This window comes from Lissotriton vulgaris, chromosome 5, assembly GCF_964263255.1.
Source record: "Lissotriton vulgaris chromosome 5, aLisVul1.2, whole genome shotgun sequence".
Taxonomy (NCBI): domain Eukaryota; kingdom Metazoa; phylum Chordata; class Amphibia; order Caudata; family Salamandridae; genus Lissotriton; species Lissotriton vulgaris.
Window position 1 is genome coordinate 1,917,915,672 of NC_141693.1, and position 15,096 is coordinate 1,917,930,767.

General features: G+C 47.5%; 1 pseudogene; it reads right to left on the reverse strand.

Annotated features, from left to right (window-relative positions):
- Nucleotides 1-12,781: 12,781 nt before the first annotated feature.
- On the reverse strand, nt 12,782-14,274 carry LOC147717718 (uncharacterized; annotated as a pseudogene).
- Between the last annotated feature and the right edge of the window lie 822 nt (nt 14,275-15,096).

The window sequence follows — 15,096 nt, forward strand, 5'->3', positions numbered from 1 at the left end:
CGCCGCAATAATATTCGCATAGCGGGGGTGCCAGAATCGACCAACACTGGCAAGATGGAGAACTATGTGGAAGACCTACTAAGAGCGATCTTTGGGGCCGACCAGCTGTCGACAGTGTTTATCGTAGAGCGCGCGCACAGGACACTAGCGCCAGGACCTAAACCAGGAGCCCCCCCACGCCCGATAGTGGCGCGCCTGCTCAACTATAGAGATCGAGATGCCATACTGAGGATGGCAAGGGAAAAACAGGAGATTGAACACCAAGGCAACAAGCTACAATTCTACCCGGACTTCACCATTAATGTACAGATGGCAAAGAAGGAGTTTGCCTCGGCAAAACAAAAACTGAGAGAATTGGAGATCTCCTATGCGATGTTGTAACCTGCCAGGTTGAAAATAACGAAAGATGGTAAAACTGTGATATGCCACACTCCCGACTATATTAAAAAGTTGGGACAACGTCGAAGGGAGCAGAGGCGTCAAGAGCAGAATCGTGAGTTGGATTAAGCCAAAGGGAAACAGCGAGCGCCATACTACTTTGCCAAAGCCTGCATCACGCGGATGTGAGTGCAATGTACAGAAATGAATGACTATGCCATACCTGGCGCAGGGAGTACACGCACAGATTGAGAGTTGTGCCACAGACATTCGTTGGTGTGATGTACACTAGATACCCATCACTATGTGCACCAGGAGAAGAGAAGAATAATAGTGAACTGGTGCCCGCTGTGTGCGCTGTAGTCAATAGCCACTGTGATGTGTTGGAGACAGGCTGCACCACGCCTAGACTGAGTGAGCAACATTGTAAGAAAATGGTAAAGTAGACTGCTCACTGGAGCGACGAGAAATTGTTAATACAATAACTGAGTAATGTAAAATGTCATATGTGCTGTCTAGACTCCCAGTTCAGACCTACTAGTAGCCCATCACACTGTTCATTTCTAGACTATGTAATTACCCACAGGAAGTATGGTGGGGGGGAAATGCGCTAAACGGCTACTAGGGGTGACCATGGTAACGAGTCGAGCTGGCTGGGTGAACTAGGGCACCTACTTCTATGACGGATACTCTGGCCACATCCACTATGTTGGATGCAGTCGTGTGACCCAAGCGGACCCCCACACAGTGTGTCCCCCTACATTGAACTGTTATTGGTTGATGTTACAACTAGGGAATGTCTTTGGCATGTTTGGGGTGCTGAAGTGGGCGGGGGGTGGGGGAAAGTTGGGAAAAGTTGGATTGTAGAACTGTATTTGAGAAACACAGCCAAATTCCATGGGAGATACAAACTGTTAAATACAAGGCGTAAACCAAAGGTGTCACATAGCATGTCTAAGACTGATACAAACAAATTGAACCTACTAGTAACACTGTTCCGCTATGATGGAGGATAAGCGTGCAAGTAGATTAAGACTGATAACTTGGAATATACGGGGTTTAAAAAAACCCTAAGAAAATTAGGCAAGTACTAGCATACTTAACACGAATGCATGTAGACATAGCATATCTCCAAGAGACGCACGTTGATCCGCGTACACAGACACGCATTGGTAATAGATGGGCGGAAGCCTCATATAGTGCGGCCTACTCTTCATATTTGAGGGGAGTAGTCATATTGATACGTAGGGGGTTAAATTTCAAAATGGAACAAGTACACACAGACAGTGAGGGGAGATAAATCATTGTCACAGGCGTCTTAAGGGGACATAGGTTCAACCTGCTAAACGTATATGCTCCAAATGTAGACGACCCTCAATTCTTTAGCACTATCTGGATGAAACTAACTGAACTGCCGGATTTACCGGTGTTGTGGGGAGGAGACTTTAACATGGCTTTGAATGTTGATGTTGACAGATCAAAAGATTCGACCGAAACACATAAAAAAGCGTTGCAAACACTACAGGACATGATGCTAGATAGACAACTGGTAGATCTATGGCGAATAAAAAACCCGAATAAACAAGAAGCTACACACACAACGGCGGCGTTTAACAGCTGGTCGCGGTTAAATTACTGGATAGGATCATCGGACGTGTTACACTGGATGGAAGATGTCACTCACCTACCAAGGACACTTTCCGATCATAACCCGGTGCAACTCACGATTACATTGCCTCACTATATGCCTCCACCATTTAGCTGGCGCTTCAACGCGAAAGCACTACAAGACACGTGTTACCGAGACACGATTAGTAAAGCAATAAAGGAATATTTTGAATTTAATGACACTACAACCCAGGTTTACTGTGGGAGGCCTTTAAGGCCACGATCAGAGGGGTCTGTATTAGCACTAACACTGGTATATTAAAAGACTTGAGACAGCAAATGGAGAAGAAAGAGGCTGACATTAGGAGACTAGAGATAGACTTTGCTGAGACAAAAGACCCAGCAACATTGGGTAAAATTAGACTAGAGCTAATAGAATATCAAAAACATGCAGAAACAGAACGAAATTACATACACAAACGGCAGATTGCAAGGTCATACGGGGAAGCAAGGAGACCAGTGGCCACATTGGCAGCAAAAATTTGTGTACAGAAGCCACCACAGGTGGTAGAAGTGGTAGAGGACGAAAATGGAGTATTGAGACATGACACAGCAGGTATATTAAAGGCATTTCAAAATACATTTGGTAAGTTGTACGAAGCTGACACAACCGCCCCAGCGGAAGAAATAGATAAATATTGTGATACAGTGGCATTGGCATGGCTATCGGACGCCCAAAGGCAGTATCTGTGCCACCCTGTGACAGTGGAGGAGGTGACAGAGATAATACAGGCGCTGCCAAATGGGAAAGCGCCGGGTCCGGACGGATTCACGGGGGAATTTTATAAAGCCTTTGTGGACTTGCTGGCCCCTCAGTTGGTAGCTATACTAGGAGATGCACATGAGAAAGGTACACTGCCGGCCTCCCTGCGAGAAGCTATGATTATAGCCCTGTTGAAGCCAGACAAGGACCCGGAGAGATGTGACTCGTATCGACCACTATCTCTTATAAATGTCGACACCAAAATACTATCTAAAATCCTGGCGACAAGATTGAACATTTTAATGACGAAACTGATTCTTCCGGATCAATCAGGGTTTATCCCTACTAGGTCGACCTCCCACAATACGAGAACCTTGTTTGCGCTGGCATATTATCTAACCCCTGAAACGAAAGCAGCAGTGGTACTACTGGATGCTGCAAAAGCATTTGACACCATTGCGTGGGTATATCTGCGCACAATACTGAGCAGAATGGGGTTCCCACCAATGTTCTTGCAATGGGTGGCGCTCCTGTATACTAATCCGGTAGCACGGATCAGGGTCAACAAATACGTCTCGTAACCAATACAGATAGGGAGAGGCACACGGCAGGGGTGCCCACTCTCCCCACTTCTATTTGCCATAGCAATAGAACCACTAGCATGTAAAATAAGACAGGAGTATAAACACTCGGCACTGCAGTTCCCCCAACGGCCACTTCACATCTCGCTATATGCAGATGATGTGCTGCTATATGTGAGAGACCCGAAAGAAAACTTAAACCCACTCTTGAGGGAATTCGTTAAATTCGGATACCACTCTGGGCTCAACATCAACTGGGCGAAATCCATGATCATTCCCATTACTGATACAACTCTTCCCTTCCAACTAGATTTCCCCCTAGAATGGCAAACGGACACAGTGAGATACCTGGGCGTGTGGTTCCATAGAGACCCGGAAGAGGTGATTCGCACAAACTACGGTAGAGTATTGACTGAGCTGGAGCGGAAAATAGAGCGTTGGATAAAATTGCCAATATCTATGGCAGATCGGATAGCAATAGTGAAAATGGTGCTATTTCCGAAGCTGCTATATCTGTTCAACAATATTCCGATAAAGCCACCAAAACCGGTGTTCCAGGCGATAAAATCGGCGACCTTAAAGTTAATTTGGGCAGGAAAGACAGCTAGAATAGACTTCCACACTCTAACTTTACCATACGCGAAAGGGGGTTTCAAAGTCCCGGATTTTCTGCTGTACTACTTATGTGCGCAAGCACAATATGCGCAATACTGGTACCACCCCATTCCTTACCTCACACACGTAGCGGTGGAGGAGGGAGACGCCCTCCCTATACCACTGGATGCAGTGCTGGTGCACGTAAGGCCACCATTACATAAAAAGGATATTAATACAATAGATGCTACATCAGCAGCTTGGCACTTAATAGCAAGAAAAGTGGGTAAGCAACCGATATACACAGCAGAAATGCCTCTCCACTGTCACCCAGCACTCTCGGTTACACAAGAGAAGGTGGGCATTGACTTACTTAAACAAGCGGGATTTGACACAATGGGAGACCTGTATCATGAGGGTACGGTTAAAAAATTAGAAGACCTGGACTGTATACAAAATAAATCATCGTTATTTACATTTACGTACTATAGACTACAATGTGCACTAAGGGCACACTATCCCACCTACCCAGCAGAACCTGACACTCTACTGACATTGCAGTTGATTATCACGTCACCAAACCCTGGGCACCTAGTATCTAGACTTTACACGGCGTTACAAGCTGAAATAGGAGACACTGCAAGTAAGGCGCTTCAGAAATGGAATTCATGTTTGGAAACGCCCCTAACGGAGGAGGAATGGGGGGCAGCAGGCACAATTACTGGAATACTACCACCAAACGGGAACCTAAAGCTAATACATATTAGATACCTACATCACGCATACCATACAACTCAACGCCTACACAAATATGGTCTGCGAGAGGATTCCAGATGTCAAAGATGCGGAGTGGAAGATGCGAATTTTATACATATGGCATGGTATTGTAGGGAGGTGGCTCAATTTTGGGTGGCAGAGATGCTGAGTAAGATGGTGGGTATAGAGATACAATGTACTATACGGACATGCCTGCTAAGTCTCTTACGGAATGTCAAAGCGAGGAAACGTAAATTTTGTGTATTGGCACTGTTATTGGCTAAGCGGAATATAGCGATGTGTTGGGGCGGTAAGAAAAAGCCACGAATAAAGCAGTGGGTGTGTGATATGGTATACTGCAAGGACACTCTCAAATTATATGAGGAAGAGTTGCCACCAAGAGCACGACCTAAGGACTATTGGCATTATCTAGTGGAATATCTAGCAGGATTAGAAGAACAAGTGGAATAAGACTGAAGTAGACTGTGATTAATGTGACACGGTATGTATGTAAGGGAGTACCCTATTGGATAAGGGGTGTTGTAATGCAGTTCAGTTGTATGTGGCAGAAATGCCAAAATGTTGGACATTGTATGTCCTATGTTAATTACCTTGAAAATACCAATAAAAACAATTTAAAAAAAAAAATATGGCGGACTGGAGAGAAGTCCGCAACCACTCGCCAGGTTCCTCTAATGGCCGTAGCGGGTTGGACAGACGCAATCAATGCATCCGACGATACAGATCGCTGAGCCCGGCAGACTCGGAGGCTATCGGATGAAAGAGGCTCCATCTAGACTGTGGGGTTTGAACTTTGGACGGCAGCACGTAACGTATATTTTGGGGGGGGGGGGGGGTGGAAGACTCTCCTGGTAAATGGGGTGCCGTCTGATCCCCGAACCATATTGACTCACTTCAACTGCAGATCTTTTGGGTTCTGGCTGGAATGGGGACTGGTGGACATGTGGGTGGACGAGGCTCTGCAACCCCCTATTTCTTGATACTTGTTTGGTGGGCGACAAGCGCTCTGCTAGCTGAGGATGTGGGTAGTTCTGAGCCACGCAGCAGGGTTGCAGGGTGGGGGGGTTGAGATTCTGGGCAGAGGGACTTGGGGGTGGATGTTTGTTCAGGGGTTTTCTTGTTTATTGCGACTGTATTTCTTGCTTTCCATTATCTGTAAGTGTAGACAGGCTGGTTGTGGGCAGCGAGGGTGGGCGAGAGTAGGACGAGAATGCCTTCTATGAATGGCTACTGCTGTGGAATTTGAATAGTTTAGGGGACAAGATTAAACATACCATGGTCCTTATATACCTCCAGACACTCCCCAGATGTAGTGCTCCTTCAGGAGACACACCTAGAGGGTAACAAGTACATGGCCTTAAATCGGTTTGGTTACACTCTGCTGGCCCAAGCTGACTTTACCTCCGGTTCCAGGGGTTGGCGATCCTGTCTAAGAGCTCCCTTCCTTTGATAGTGCGACAGACGTGGTGCGATCCCCTGGGTCGGTACGTGGCGCTGACTGGGACGTGGGACGTGGAACGGCTTCACCCTGAACATCGGATCTGTTTATATTCTGCCGCGAATGCATGGGAGGACATTTCCCGACCTCGGGAAGCTCCTGCTCGACATGCCATCTGGAATTCTGATCGGGGGGGACATGAATGAAGCGATATCACAGGAGCTTGACAGGGACACCACATTGTCGAGAATCCTGGGTGCACAACCATTGACAGCGTTTGTGACTTCGTTGGGGTTGGACCTCTGGAGAGCACATAATCATGAGACACGGCAATACACCCACATTTCTGCAGTTCATGGCAGCGGCTCCCGCCTAGATTACATTTTTACGCATGCAACCTCGGCTGGTTTGTTTAAAGACAGCTGCCATAGGGCCAGAGGTATTTCTGATCATTCCCCGGAAACCTACCCTGAGAGAGAATGGACGGCTTCCCCGTGTTTGGATCTCTGCCTCTTCAGGGACCATGAGTTCCAAGAGAGGTACCAAGAACGTATGGAGCAATACTTTACCGAGAATGACGTGCAGTCCCTCTGTGTACTATGGGAGGCCTATAAGGCGGTGTCCAGGGATTTTGTCCAGCTGGAGGTGGGGGCCCGACGCAAGGAGAACCCGGCGCGATGCGATGATTTAGAAAGTTACATACTCTTGCTGGAGACAGACGGGGACTCGGGGTCTGAGGCGTGGTGGGTGCACGCACCCCGGCTTAAGCAGAAGGAACTTAGGGATTTGGGTGAGGACCAGGCACGCGCTCATGCGATAGCGACGCAATGGCATATATATGATCTGGGGGACAACGTGAACAAGATGATTGCATGGCTTGAGAGGAGGGACAAGAGTAGGAATTGGGTCTCTGATATTCAGTCTGCCGACTGCACAATCGGACAAGGGGGTGAGGAGATCGCGGAGGCCTTTGCTCAGTACTATGAGGGAATTTATCAGTCACAGACTGATAGGGACGAGAAGGAATGTATGAGTTCCCCAAAGATATACGATTGCTGACATTGGGACAGGAAGAGCGGGAAACTATGGACTCAGACCTGACCGTCGAGGAAGTTGTAGGGGCTATCAAGGATTTGCAGTCCGGTAAGGCGTTGGGCCCCAATGAGTTCCCAGCTGAGTCCTTCAAATGTGTGGCAGGTACGGTGGCCCCGTTCATGCTGCAGATGTTTAATGAAGCACGAGCAACAGGATAACTGCAAGAAGACTTGCGTATGGCAACTATTGGCGCGATCCATAAACCGGATAAGCCACAGGAGAGATGCAGCTCCACCAGACCAATCTCTCTGCTTAACTTTGAGGCCAATGTGCTTACAAAGGTTCTGGCACCAGGCTGAATGTACGGCGCCTATATGGTGTAATGCCTGTGATGTCCCAACACCCGGACATGCCGGCAGCACTTTTGTCTCTCAACGCTCATATGGCATTCAACAGTGTAGAATGGGAGTATCTCTTTGTGGTCCTGACCAAGTTTGACTCTGGGCCGACCTTTCAGGCATGGGTCCGGCTTCTCTACACGGAACCGAGGGCGCGGATCAGGGTGAATGGGACTATGTCCCGAGTATTTGGCCTTGGCAGAGGGACAAGACAGGGGTGTCCGCTGTCCCCGATCCTGTTTGCACTTGCGCTTGAGCCACTGGGGTCGTGGGTGCGAAGTGACCCGACAATACAGGGTATTGATACGAGGGGGGGCTGGGAGGAGCGCATCTCCCTATATGCGGACAATGTCCTTCTCTATGCACATCGCCCCAGACAAACGTTCCACAGGCTTATACATATTCTCAGAACCTTCGGGAATTACTCCGGCTAACGCATCAATTGGGACAAGTCCCTGGTACTTATACTAGCGGGGGAGGCACCTGTGCTGACATCGGCTTGTGCAGACCTGACATTCAGGGACACGTTCAAATACCTCTGCATATGGATTACGAAATCCGACTCTGACTTTATGTGCCTGAACATCCATACTTGACTGGACAGATTGAGAAAGGATACCAGTGTCATTCATGGTGCGTCAAGTTTTGTTTAAGATGATGGCCCTGCCTCGATTGCTGTATGTGCTCCAGAATACTCCTTCCGTGGTTCCGGAGAGTTTCTTCCGGGCAGTGGAAGCAGAGCAGTGCACATTGCTGTGGGGCTGTACTGGACGTCTGGAAAAAATAGTGGGTTACGCAACTGGTCAATATCAATAGGTGGGTCTTCTCCCCCACCGAAGAACCTGCATATCGGGTAGATCGTATGGCCATGGGAAAAGGCACCTACCTCGCTGCCCTATACTGGAAGAGGAGGGGCAACTCGGGTCTTCCAGCTCATATGGAGAAGTTGCTGGTGGTGTGGCGGAAGGCAACGAAGATGATGGGGTGGGAAACTAGGCTCACGGAACAAACCCCACTGTGGGAAGGGGACTTTTTGTTGGAGACTGCGTCCCTGAAAGGCCTTAGTGGGTGGAGTTCCATTGGGATAGATCTGCTGGGGGTTATTTGGAAACAGGGGAAGATGCTTGCTTTTCTGGCCATGAAGACGGAATATCAGAAGGTTGATGAAGAATTTTTTTAAAACTTGCGGGTCAGGCATGCCTTGCATTGCCATCTCAAAGAGGGGGAGCCGTTGCCGGAGTGTTCTCCGCTAGAAGATAGGTTCCTACTCAATCCCATGGTTGACAAGGCCATCTCACTTACATATAAAGTTAATTATTAACACGCCCGATCCGCTGGGACCGTTATGAGAGGCCTGTGAATCTGATGTTGGGCTCCTTGAAGATGATGACTGGGCGGAGGCCCTACAGAGCCCCAGAGAGATAGTGGTCAGGGCACGGTTTCTCCTGGTTCAGCTCCGGATTTTCCATCATTCCTATGTCCCTAGAACCGTGCAGCATCAAATCGGGTTTAGTGGGTCAGACAAGTGCATGAGGGGTTGCAATGAGACAGGGACGTTCTTTCACATCTTGTGGGCATGCCCATTGAGACAGAGGTATTGGGAAACCATTGTGCAGGTTATGTCTGAGGTGGTGGGCGCCGAGGTCCCGTTAGACACCATATGGTTTATCCTGGGAGTGACAGGGGAGGTAGTATGGCCCAAATGGGCTGCTTTTAGGCTGGCGCTGGCCGGGTGGTGGCCAAACGAAATGTAGCTAGACTGTGGGGGGCCGCAGAAGTTCTGTCGATAGAAGGTTGGAAAAGGGACCTTAATTGGTGTCAGCGAATTCAACATGTGGTGTACCAGAGCAGGCGGTGCCCACGTAAATGGGAAAAGGTCTGGGAGGCATGGACGGCTTTTAGGGGGGATTTATTAACTGATTGAAGGGTGTGGATTGTAGGGGTAACGGGGGGGAGGTAAGGGGGGGGGGTCTATGGACTATTATTGGCCATGCGGTGTGGCATTTGCTGTATATTGTACTGTCACTACTCGGCTGACCCACTGCATTGTGTATTGTCTCCTTACATGGAAAGCTATATTTTGTTAATAAAAAGATGTTTAAAAAAAAATTAATTTGCGTAACTGCACTGCTTAGAAGCACTAACCAACGAAATCACAAAATAATCATGTAAAATGAGTGCAGACAATCTCAAATTGCTTATATCCGTTGAGTAGAGACAATTCAATTAAAAATGAAATGTCATTGGATTCCTATTCATGAATGTTCTACAAATAGCAACAATAACACCCACCATTGCACGAAGGAGTCGTGTATCCTTTTCCAAGTCCAATCTTATTGAGTTCCATTAAAAGATACATGTCAGTCCAGCAAACTTAGGCTCAGAAGAATTTCCCGCGTTTTGGATTAGAGTCATAAATTGTGACGGTCCCACTGAGGGTGAGATACATAAATCATCAAATAGTGATTGTTTACCGTCCAGTCCTGGTAAAGGAAGCATGGAGGTACTTGGTTTATGAAAATACGTATCCTCATGAAGTCCTTTTGGACTAAACGCGTTGGCTGGGCTGACATGTATCTTTAAAGGAAATCAAAAAAACTGAGATGAATTTTCCCTACTCAAAGGATATGACCATTCTGAGATTGTCTGCGCTCCTTTTGCATTGTTGTTTTGGGACTGTGGGTGGCTGAGTTTGGCCTTTGCCCCACGTCTGTATGATTGCTGTAGTTGTGGTAAAAGCTAGAGCTGGATGGAGTCCCAGATCTGGGTTTAATCCATCGTTATTTTGCTCACCAAGCCACCCCAGTTCAGACATGGCCATATGCAAATAAGTCTTGACCCTGTGCCTCATGGCAACAGTCCAGATCGAACTGTCAGGCCATGCCTTCCCTGGACCGAAATCCAGCATCCTAGGACCAGTTTCTGGCTATCAGCCTTCTTCAGCCAGGATAGCTTGACTCCAGTGGCGCAGTGAGCACGGGACCCACACATGGGCATAACCTTCCCACATAGGGGGAACAGCAAAGCCCACAGGATGATGGACGGCATGTTGCACAATGGCAAAACATTCACCCCCAGTCACAGATCTGGGTTTAATCCATCGTTATTTTGCTCCTCATGGGAAAAGTCCAGACCGAACTTCCAAGCCATGTCTTCCCTGGACTGAAATCAAGCATCCTAGGACCGGTTTCTGGCTATCAGCCGTCTTCAGCCAGGATAGCTTGACTCCAGTGGCTCAGTGAGCATGGGACCCACGTCTGGGCATACCCTTCCCACATAGGGTGAACAGCAAAACACCCAAGATGATGGACGGAATGTTGCACAATGGCAAAACATTCACCCCCAGTCCCAGATCTGGGTTTAATCCATCGTTATTTTGCTCACCAAGCCACCCCAGTTCAGACATGGCCATATGCAAATCAGTCTTGACCCTGTGCCTCATGGGAACAGTCCAGACCGAACTGCCAAGCCATGTCTTCCCTGGACCACAATCAAGCATCCTAGGACCGGTTTCTGGCTATCAGCCGTCTTCAGCCAGGATACCTTGACTCCAGTGGCGCAGTGAGCACGGGACCCACGTCTAGGCATACCCTTCCCACATAGGGTGAACAGCAAAACACACAAGATGATGGACGGAATGTTGCACAATGGCAAAACATTCACCCCCAGTCACAGATCTGGGTTTAATCCATCGTTATTTTGCTCACCAAGGAACCCCAGTTCAGACATGGCCATATGCAAATCAGTCTTGACCCTGTGCCTCATGTGAACAGTCTGTCGGAGGGAAAATTAATTGTGGGCACGAGGGGTCAGGGGGCCTGGCGCAGCAGCTCAGAAGCCGCGCTGGGGAGACCGTGAGAGAGAACTAAGGGAAATGGGACACCTTAATTTGCACCGGGGTAGTCCTGGAACTCTTGCTCTAAAAACAGGAAAAAACGGATATATGAGCCTTGGAGACTGTTTCTGAAAGTTGTACAGGTTTTATTAGAAGACACAGCTTCTAGAAATATGCAATGATATCATAAAAACCACATAGTACTTGGTCCTGCTCCTAGCATTCTCTTGAAAGTCGCATGGACCAGTTTGAATTTACAAAATACAGTTTACAGCTGCTATGAGAGAGAGAATATACTTTAAGTATACTTGTGAGCTTTGGGGCAGATTGCATAGAAAAGGTTAAGCACATATTATTGGGTACACTCACCACTATATGCAAGTGAGATCCTGCAAGTACAAAATAAACGCCTTAAATGCAGTGAAGATAAAACAAGGTCAGAGAAAACATAACATTTCAAATGGCAAAATATAACTTTGAATGCAAAAAGGAAAAAGCATTTCATACAGTAGAATACACAATAGAGGAGCAGAACCTAAGTACAGGTAACAAGGGCTATCTCGAGTAACCCCTGGGAAAAACTCCTGTCCGACACTCAAGTGCAGACGGGGAGTAGTTCAACGATATTCTTGCGGACCACCCTTTTATAGTGACCAAACAATGAGACTGTAATCACGTCATATCACGCCACCTCGTATCACATATCCCTCCATCCTCTCTCACGCCCCTGCCTGGTACCTTCCCATCATAAGTGTAGATGTGGCCCCTTTTCGTAATTGTGTGGCACGTACGCCAGCCTAGACTGACTTCCTGCCATTCTGACTGGAAGTTTGTCATTAATGTATCATAGACGACAGAAATGTGTTATTATTACTTTGAAGGATTCTATTCATGCGTTTATGTGCCAGTCTGGGATACTGATTTGCCACATTTATCCTCATTTATCGGACGGCTTAACTGTGGTGGGAAACTTCCCTTTTCTCCGTTCACAGCTTGTAGGTGGGGGCTTGGGGTGTGTTGCAAGATTAAGGAGGAACTTGAACTTTAATGTTCGTGAACCTAACATACAGTAGGGTGGGGGCTATAAACAGGAGTGCTGAGCCTCGCAGAGACGTGGAGCTGGCAGAAGCTTGGGTCAGACCTGCTTTCTGCTTCTGCTTAAGCTGAGAGAAAATGGCAGTACTCAGGCCAATGTAACGGAGGCCTATAACTTTCAAATAGCAGGGCCTATACAGGGGGTCATGCTGTGCAAATGATAAGAGTGTGCTTGGATAACTATGCAGTGAAATTATCTCCCTCTGTCATTCCCCCCTCTGGTTCATATTTTGAACCAATCAAACATAGCTGGAGATGGGGGAAGTGGCCAGGGCGAGTTTATGAAGAAGTAGTTCCTAAATCCTCATCTGGTCCCTCTAATCTCTTACACATTGTTTCATAGGGACGTACCAAGTCTCTCCCTGAGAGAAGTGGTGGTCCACTATGTACCGGGGCCTGGTACTGACTTTCAGAAGGGACCTGCGCTAAGTGAGGGTGAGGGATGGTACGCTCTATGTTCAACACTGCTATCTCTACATCTTCCCCTTGTCCCCTGCGTATACCTGTGTACACATCTGTGTAGTTCATCTCAACTTTCTTAGACCTTAATCTTCCAACACAATGCAACATAATCTGTGTTCCGCAATACACAATTACAAGCACACATAATATAGGCATTATACATTTTAGTACTGCAGATAGCCATGAAGGCATCCAGTCCAAATTGGACCAATTACTTAAAACATCTGCTTTTGCACTTCCATCCTCAGGCATCTGTATCCCCAAATTGTCCAAGTCCTCAATGGCCTTTGTAAGTGTTCCGTTGTCCGCATCATCGGCCAATATCAAGGCACAGCAGAAAGACTTTCCCATCCTGGTGCATCCACCACTATTCATCGCAATTAACTGGTCCAAAACATAGTGTTGTTTCAGAACCATGAGTCTCAAAGGTCGTAGTTCTTCTTCCACGGCGTTGAACCCATCACAGGTGTTGTTAACAAGCTGCATCAGTTCATATCTCGTTACTTGGAGCCATCGAGCATTGGCTTTTGTCTGGAACATGGGGATAACTCCCCCAAAGTAAAGTTCAGCATCGTTGAAATCTTTCGGAATCTCATGGAATGTATCATCTGAGGAGTACTTTTTGACTTCTCTTTTTCGGTGGTGGAGCAGGGTGACATCACCTGCCATTGGGTGTGCATGGATGTGGGAAATGTTTGCTGCTGGGACGACCAGATGCAGTTCATGCATCGTCTTGATGGAACAAAGTCCTTGCCAGTGGGGAGTCAACTGCAGATACAGACTTTTTCCGCAAATCCAATAGATGTCCATGAGGATGGATGTGCCGTACTTCAGGTTCGAATTAAAACTAGTGCTGTTGCAATCAGTATTCCGACCCACAGGAACCATTACCTAGGAAGCAAAGGAGAAGAGACTTTAGCTTGTATGCTCTTTTCTGTTTGTATGGTGTACCTTCATTGGACGTGTATCTTCTAATTTCCCTACCCCATATCTCAGCACACTCTTTCTATATCCTCATTTAAATTATGTTTGTGCTCTTGTCCTACAATTGTGCTACCTAAGGAGGCTGCCTTACATATTAAGTCATGTGGACCATTCCACTTGTTGTTGAAATAAATATTGGCCTTCAGGTGCAGGATTGGTCTCCACTGACAAGGGCATGTGTCATGGGTATGGTTACATCAGTGATGTTCGGGTGAGTGGCATTTCGATGGGGGTGTTGGGAAGGTGAAGTACCCTAGTTTCTTATAGTGACGTTCCCAAACCTGCATTATGTCGGCAGGTACTTTCATATCACGGTAAACCTCCATTCTCCTTTCAAGTTCAAGTTCAGAAATTTGTATAGCGAACTACTCACCCAGAGGGTCTCAAGGCGCTTGGGTGAGGGTGGGTGCATTACTTATCGAATAGCCAAGTTTTTAGCTGCTTTCTAAAGGAGAGGTGGTTCTGTGTAAGGCGGAGGTGAGTGGGGAGAGAATTCCAGGTTTTGGCCGCTAAGTAGGAGAAAGATCTTCCTCCCATGGTGGATCTATTGATGCGTGGAATTGCCGCTACGGCTTGATTGGATGAACGTAGTTGGCGGGTGGGTGTGTAGAAGGACAGTCGTTTGTTGAGGCATTCAGGTCCTATGTCGTAGAGGGCCTTGTGTGCGTGGGTGAGGAGACGGAACGTTACTCTCTTGTTGACGGGAAGCCAGTGGAGATCTTTCAGGTGACCGGAAATGTGGGCTTGACGGGGGATGTCGAGTATGAGTCTGGCTGAGGCGTTTTGGATGCGTTGTAGTTTTTACTGTAGTTTGGCTGTGGTTCCGGCGTAAAGGGTGTTTCCATAATCTAGTCGACTAGTGACTAATGCGTGGGTGACTGTTTTTCTTGTTTCGGTGGGGATACAGCGGAAGATTTTTTTGAGCATGCGTAGGATGTTGAAGCATGATGATGTAACGGCGTTGACTTGTCTGGTCATTGAGAGGGAGGAGTCTAGGATGAAGCCCAGGTTCCGAGCGTGATCTGTGGGTATGGGTGCTGTACCCAAAGCCGGTGGCCACCATGAGTCATCCCAAGCTGAGGGTGACGATCCTAAGATGAGGACTTCCGTTTTGTCTGAGTTTAGTTTTAAACGGCTGTTCTTCATCC